The following is a 7,282-nucleotide window of genomic DNA, read 5'->3' as shown; positions in this document are numbered from 1 at the left end:
TCACTTTATTTTTTCTTTGTTTAAAATGATCTCTCACTGTTTTGGGGGAGAATTTTATGTATCAAAAAATAGTTTTACTAGTGGTAACTGTGCTTGGTATTGGTAACGGTGACTACTCAAGAGTTGAGTATCGGTCTGAGAAAAAGTGGTATAGAATGTCCCTATGTTTAAGCAAGCCCCTGAAATCGATGTCTGCTAGCGACATTAAATTTGATGGGTATGACTTTCATGAGTGGACCCACAAAAAAAAAAGAAAAAAAAAAAAAAGTCTCAAATCCAGCCCTCCATCCATCCATTTTCTTGACCGCTTATTCCTCACAAGGGTCACTGGGGCTGCTGGCGCCTATCTCAGCTGGCTCTGGGTAGTAGGCGGGGGACACCCTGGACTGGTTGCCAACCAATCGCAGGGCACACAGAGACGAACAACCATCCACACTCACACGCACACCTAGGGACAATTCGGAGCACCCAATTAACCTGCCATGCATGTCTTTGGAATGTGGGAGGAGACCGGAGTACCCGGAGAAGACCCACGCAGGGACGGGGAGAACATGCAAACTCCACCCAGGAAGGTCCGAGCCTGGACTCTAACTAGAGTCCTCAGAACTGGGAAGCGGACGTGCTAACCACTCAACTACCGCGCCGCCTCAAATCCAGCCCAAAAACACAAATGAAATCTGCCGTTTTGGTCCAAAGCATTCATTTTAAGGTCAATTTAGCCATGTGTTGCAATAGTTTACTTTGTACCTGTAAGCACATATTTGTGCACTGTTGCGCAAGTAGTTTCCTGGAAATAAAATGAGGAAAGAGTTAATATTAAACTTGCATTTACCGACTATTGTGGACATTGAGGTAAGACGGCTGCATACAAAAGAGGCCCCGCTGAGGAAAAACTACAATCCAGTTGGATCCTCTAGTGAACAACATGAAGACCGTCCTTGCTGCGTTTCTCATCTTTGTGCTCGTCAGCCAGGGTGAATGCGACGTGCTTTGTTCACGCCAAAAGGCGTTAATTTGGGCTTCTTAAAAGTATTTTTCTTTGTCTAGGCGAGGCCCTGAGATGTTATTGCGGAGGACAGGCTTGTTCGGGTTTGATGCAGACCTGCCCCGTTCACAGCGATTTCGTCTGTGCTCACGTTACCTATCTTGATGGCAGCCGTGAGTATTTCGCTCAAGTCTTGTCATATTCACTCTGCATGTCTTTTTCACATTCAGACAGCACTGGGGAATAAGAAAAGAATATTCATTTGTTCATTGTTCATTTCATTTAAAAAACTTTTCTCTGGGAAGAAAATAAATCTTTTTTTGTAATGTATCGGTATTTGTTTTGAAAAGAATACAGTTGTTTCCTGCTTTTTTCTGTAATTTTTGTACTACGGTGGTAATTTTTTGTAATACCGTATTTCATCTTTTTCGAGGAAAAAAAATTGAGATTATTGGACCTTTTTTTCTCTTTGTCAAAAACACAACACAATTGTCTTATTTGAAATACTGGTTAAAATAAATAAATAAATAAATAAATAAATAAATAAATAAAAAGACTTTTTGGTGTCAGAATTGCATCTTTTTTTTCCTGTTAAAAAAAAGTCAAACTCTAAAGACTGACCCTTTTTCACAAAACAATACAACTAATGTTGTCTTCTTATGTCCATTTTATCTGTAAAAATCGCATTGTATTTGTGGAAGACTGATTGTTCTCCTTGAGGAAAGAAAAAAAAAATTCTTTTAATAATGAGCTTTTTTTCACTCTCGAAAAAAACATAAGCTAAAGTTTGATAATTGTATTTCTTTTCTCAGAATAAACTTCACCCTGGTAAAATTGCACCATTTTTATTTTTTTTAAGTGTAATGTTATTTTCAGAAGACTATATATTATATATTGTTTTTGCTGAAAAAAATATGAACTTTTATCTCTAAAATAAAATGCTACCCTCCAAAAGATTCCAACTTCATGTCGCAACTTCACCTCACCCGTCACAAAAAGTGGATGTTTGCTACCTGTATTTGTATTTGTATGTGTATGTTTTATTTTTTGCCCACAGCTCCCACCAGCACCTTTAAAGGCTGCAAAATGAAGGATGACTGCCAGGAGATAAACAGGTCCGGCACTGCCATAGCTTTCTGCTGCAACACCAACTTGTGCAACAGCTAAAGTTCATATTGACAGTCACCACTTATCTTGATGGATGAGGGATAAAAACACGGTTTGTCTGTCTATGGGCTTGTCTTTTGTGCTTTTTGAAAAATGTTTTGTTCATTTATTGTAGTCATTAGAACTGCTAGGCTATAAAACTTTTTGTGACTAGTTTAACAAATAAGAGCATGCTTATTGTTTTGTGTGCAAGACTTATCTCATTACAGAGTAATCAGATTTTTTTAAGGAGTGCTAGCTAGATCTTTGCATCAAATCCTGACTAACAGCCAAATTTCTGAATGTTATTTAATATGGATTGCATATGGTTGATAAGGATTATGAACAAATCAAATGTATTGCATACTGTCGGTGAAAAAGTCGCTCAAGGTAGAATGGACCAAAATATCCCAAGTAGGTCTCATTATTTTGACACCAATAGCACCCTAGTCATTTTTAATACTGAACAAGCGCACCAGCATGGTGGCAAAGCGTAAAATGGTTTAAAAAAAAAAAGAAAAAAAAAAAAGTACATTTAGGACCTTTAATGACAAAATTAAATATAAATGTCCAAAACATTTACATTTTTAAATTATATCAACATGTATTGAACTTTGTGCACATAAACAAAAGTCTTACCTATTAAATATTCTTTCTCTTTGTCTTCATGGTCGCGAATCGCCTTCATGTTTCCGACACGCTTGAATTAGATGGGCTACATACTTGAGAAAAGTGATAACTTTAAATGTATAACCCATCCATTTTTGTTTAATTAAAATAGTTCTATCAGGTTTGTCTTTGTATGTTTTTACACTCTACTCACCATCTGTCCTGACACCTGGAAGTGTAGTGAAGGTGAAGAAAACAATCCACGTAGAACAAAAACTCCTGATTTTCATAACTTTATGAGAGAAACTCGCCATTTTGTTGACTTGCGTTGCCACCTGGCGGGAAGAAACGTGAAAACGGAAGTAACGTCATTGCCGACTAATTAAAACTCTCTCGGATTTCTCTCATTAAAAGATGACTAAAAAAAAAAAAAAAAAAGACTTTTTAAATTTTTTTTAATGTATGTATGCATTTTTTTAATGTTTGTTTTTTGTTGTTTTTTTTTTTTTTTTTTTAATGTATGAAGAATCCAACTCGCCGACGTTTTGTTAACGTGCGTTGCCACCCGGCTGGAATAGGAAACCTGAATTTGGACGACGTGAAAACGGATGTGACGTCATTGACTAATCAAAATTTCCTTCGGTTTCCCCCATGAAAGGTGAATTAAAAAAATATATATATATTCACAAAACAAAACAAAAACATGTTTATATATGTATGAAGAATCCATCAATTTCTGATTATTGATTTTATTATCTTGTAATGAATACAATTCTGCAATTTCACTAACTATTTGTAAGGAAAAGAGAAAACGTGGAGACTTCTTTTTTTTAAGGAAAAAAGACCATGCATTTTAAAAAATAGGAACAAATGTAATAACATCTTATTTTTGAGAATTTAACATTATTTTTTTTTATATGAAAATACATGAATAAAAGTCAGTATGATTAATCAAAAAATTTTTAATGTGTGTATTTAGTTTTTGGAGATTGATTGATTGATTGTCTTTTATTTTCTTGTCTTCTTATTTCTTTTGTTTCTGCTTGTTCCAATTAGAGGTCGCCATTCTCCTTTTAGTTTATTTTCTTGGAAAAAATTTAATATATTTTTTGTATTATTCGTCCCAGTTTGCTATCTTTATATGAGCTGAAATCAAAACAGATGACAGCAGCAAAATAACATAAAAAAAAACCAATATATGTTTTAAAAATGGTAGCAAATGTAATAAAATGCTATATTTTCACAATTACATTTTAATTATGAGACTTTACAGATTATTTTATCAAATATATTTAGAATTTCAATATGATTTACAATTTGAAAACACATACAATCACACATCAGGTTTTTTTTTTTTGTTTGTTAGTTTTTTTGTTTTTTCGCTGTGGTCTAAACCCAGTGGTAAAAGCAAAGAAGGACATCACCAATGACAAACTTTGATGTGGTCCAGATCACCAGGCCTCACCTATCTGCGTCCCGCTCAGTAGCCAACAGGCAGCCTGGTGGGCTGTCGGGCTGGCATCCAGACAGGAAGGCTGGCAGGCTTAGCCCGGGGTACCTTCTCCAGCAAAGCCAACTCTGGCCAGCTGGTCCAGACTCGCACCACACACTGGGCATGTAGTGCCGTATCAGTGGGGAGGCAGACCTGAGCCGTGGTCCAGACACCCTCACGGCCAGAGCCTGACACCTCCAGCACTAAAGCACCACTAGGGGAATGTAGGTGACAAGATGGCGTCTGGCGAATGACTGCACATGACATTAATATTACTGCTGTTCCACCATAACAATTCTTGACTGAGTGAAAGCTGGACCCATGTTTACTTTCACTTCTTCATGCCAGATCCAAGGGTTAATCTCCTCGATGTGTCTCGTCCAGCCTATTGGGGTGATTTAGAAGCAACAGAGTCCCCTAGTGGATGAAAGAAGTCTGTCCCTTCTCCATTAGCAACATGCTCCTTTGAGCAATTTCCCAACAACATTTAAAAAGAAAAGAAAAAGAAAAGGCACACCACCAAAAAAAAACGTTATTAACAGAACTCAATAATACTAAAGTTTATTAAAACATGCATTAATAGCATAACTAAATGAAAAAGGATTAAAGAATGTTTTGTTTTGTCACAAACTGCCATCAGTTGCACAGAAATTTTGCAGCTCCTTTTGGCGTACCCCACATTGGCCACTTGGGGTCAGTATAAGTTAGACACACAGACACAGTATACTGTTATGGAGGCTCAGCTCGTCTTAGCTCTTCGCAGAGGATAAAGGATATAAACCTGCGAGTACAGTGTCTTACGTTATCAGTTTTATTATTTCCGTGACTAAACCTGTACCTTCAAATACTCTCAAATAATCTGTTCCCATTAAAATGAATAGTAACACTATGAATCCGTTCTAGCCTTCCCTATAAATTAAAAAAAAAAAATGTTGGAATGTGCATTTTAATTAGGAAAATAGCACTTTATAATGTACATACAGTAGAGAAATAAACTTTTTTTTTTAACGCATCAGATCGAATCAATGTTAAAGTACCACTGTTTGTCACTTGCTCGTCCCATAAGACAGACAGACAGACAGCTAACTATATATTGGGGCATTATTATGACTCAAAGTTGAGTTACAGCCAGGACAAGCCCAGCTGGAATATAATTGGCTACTGCATGAAGTATGGAGCCATTTTGCCGAGACAATTCAATGGGCTTCATAATAACGCCTCAATGCCTCTCATTTCATCAGTATGACAATAATATTAGTCATTTTAGGCAAAGGATAAAGCATTTATGAATATGAGTGTATTGTTATTGTCAGTGTACATGTTGCTGTACAATTTGTTTTCGATCCATTTGTTTAACGAAGCACCGCAACCTGGATGCTATTTAGCATTAGCTACAGCTAATGCTAAATAGCATCTGCTATAGCGGACTGAGAAGCTTTTTTTTAAATACAGAAAGCGTAATTCTCTTTGTTTTGTTTAGTTTGATGGAAAATTTCACCTGGGTTAAGCATTGAGTTGGGTTAGGAAAACAACCCAACATGTTTTTGTGTAATAAGCTAAAGTCTGACTACATTTAATCAAGTAGGCCTCAATACGGCCATCTTTGCGTGACCTTGCTCCACCTTGATGGCACTGATATGATGTGACCCCTCTTATCACACACTCCTTCTTGCAAGTTGCATGTGTGACAGTTAAAAGGCGCTCACAGAGCAGGCAGCTTCATTGTGCCGTTTTAAATCGCTAACTAGGCCACTTAGCACCCCGTGACGCTGATCTGATCCCCGAGGCGGCGGACTTGGCACCGGGCCCTCCCAATTTTTTTTTTCGCTCCTTGCGTTCGCTTTCGCCATGGGAACCAGGCCGTCCTTAATGACGCAGGAGTGCTCTGCGAAAAAAAAAAAAGGAGGCCTGACATCTGTCGCGCTAAGTGGTGCGCTTTCTTGTTTGCACCTTGTTTGTTCCACCAAAGGGCCCGTTCTCTTTTAAAGATCGTTTTTGTGAGAATAGAGAGACAAAAGCTATGATGAGTGATTTTTCTGTTAAAAATTGGGGGATGGGATCAGGCAGTGAGTACAAAACAAGTGGCCTCTAATTCCTTTTCTTTAAGACCTGAGCAAATATTTGTTCCATCAATCTTGAAAAATATAGCCATCAACCCCAAATGCTAATCACATGCTAATGCAATCCGGGGGGAACTAAATGCCCCCCCATAGCGCAAATGAGCGCTTTCACTTTCGCGAGAGCCCCGCGTGAATGCAAATGGCCGCCTAAGCAGCCGTTGTGACGGCGTGCCAAGGCGACGTAAAGAGCCCCCTTCTTTTTACGCTCCTCTGGGAGTCCATGTCGGCATGTGCGGGATGAGTTCACTTTACCAAGCCCAGGTGCCAGGCTATAAATGAATAATAGGTTTTATGGGTGCACATAATCAAGAGCACCCTCCGGTTTCGAGCGCATCTGCGGTGAATGATGCTCAAATTCCCACAACTCCACTGAAAGGAAGATTGGCCATGAGAAGGGGTGCTTCCTATACATAATTCAAGGGGAGCATGCTGAAACAATTATGTTTGCATACTGCTAAGTACCCGAGCCCAATAGCTCGCTCGCTCTCACTTGGAAGTGCGACGTACTAAAAGTGTGCAGAATGAGGCTTTTTAATAAAACATAGGAGCTGAGAACTTGCATGCAGGAGTTGTTGGGTAGAAAGGGGAGGGGAGGGGCGTTCTACAACAACAAACGCTCTTTATGTTCTCACTAGAGCTTTGCATACAAACTAAATTGCATTTTTAATTCAGCGTTGGCACGGAAATGAGAGGCAAAGAGCGGGTTGAACAATCTCTTTTGTTTTTAATGGATCACAATATTTCCCTTTGGATACGTCAAAGGTCGTCTGAACGTAGACACGCGTCCGCTGTGGACTGTCTGGAAAGTACATGATGACATCACGTTTGTCGACGTTTAGCTTGAATAAGCCTCGTGAGTCCTCTGAACAAGACGGTCAGACTTTATACAGCCAATTTCAAAAATATACATTGCACCATGTCAAAAAAAAA

At 38.5% G+C, this 7,282-nt stretch overlaps 1 long non-coding RNA gene across 1 annotated transcript; it reads left to right on the top strand.

Moving 5' to 3' along the window:
* The first annotated feature begins 808 nt into the window (after positions 1-808).
* On the top strand, positions 809-2,922 carry LOC144020094 (uncharacterized). Its single transcript, XR_013283805.1, has 3 exons — positions 809-974; positions 1,048-1,158; positions 2,043-2,922. It is a non-coding gene; the product is annotated as an uncharacterized LOC144020094 (long non-coding RNA).
* Positions 2,923-7,282: the final 4,360 nt, after the last annotated feature.

The sequence above is a fragment of the Festucalex cinctus genome, chromosome 6 (genome assembly GCF_051991245.1).
Source record: "Festucalex cinctus isolate MCC-2025b chromosome 6, RoL_Fcin_1.0, whole genome shotgun sequence".
Taxonomy (NCBI): domain Eukaryota; kingdom Metazoa; phylum Chordata; class Actinopteri; order Syngnathiformes; family Syngnathidae; genus Festucalex; species Festucalex cinctus.
The sequence above is the reverse complement of the archived record's forward strand: the minus strand, read 5'-3'. Positions and strand labels throughout refer to the sequence as shown.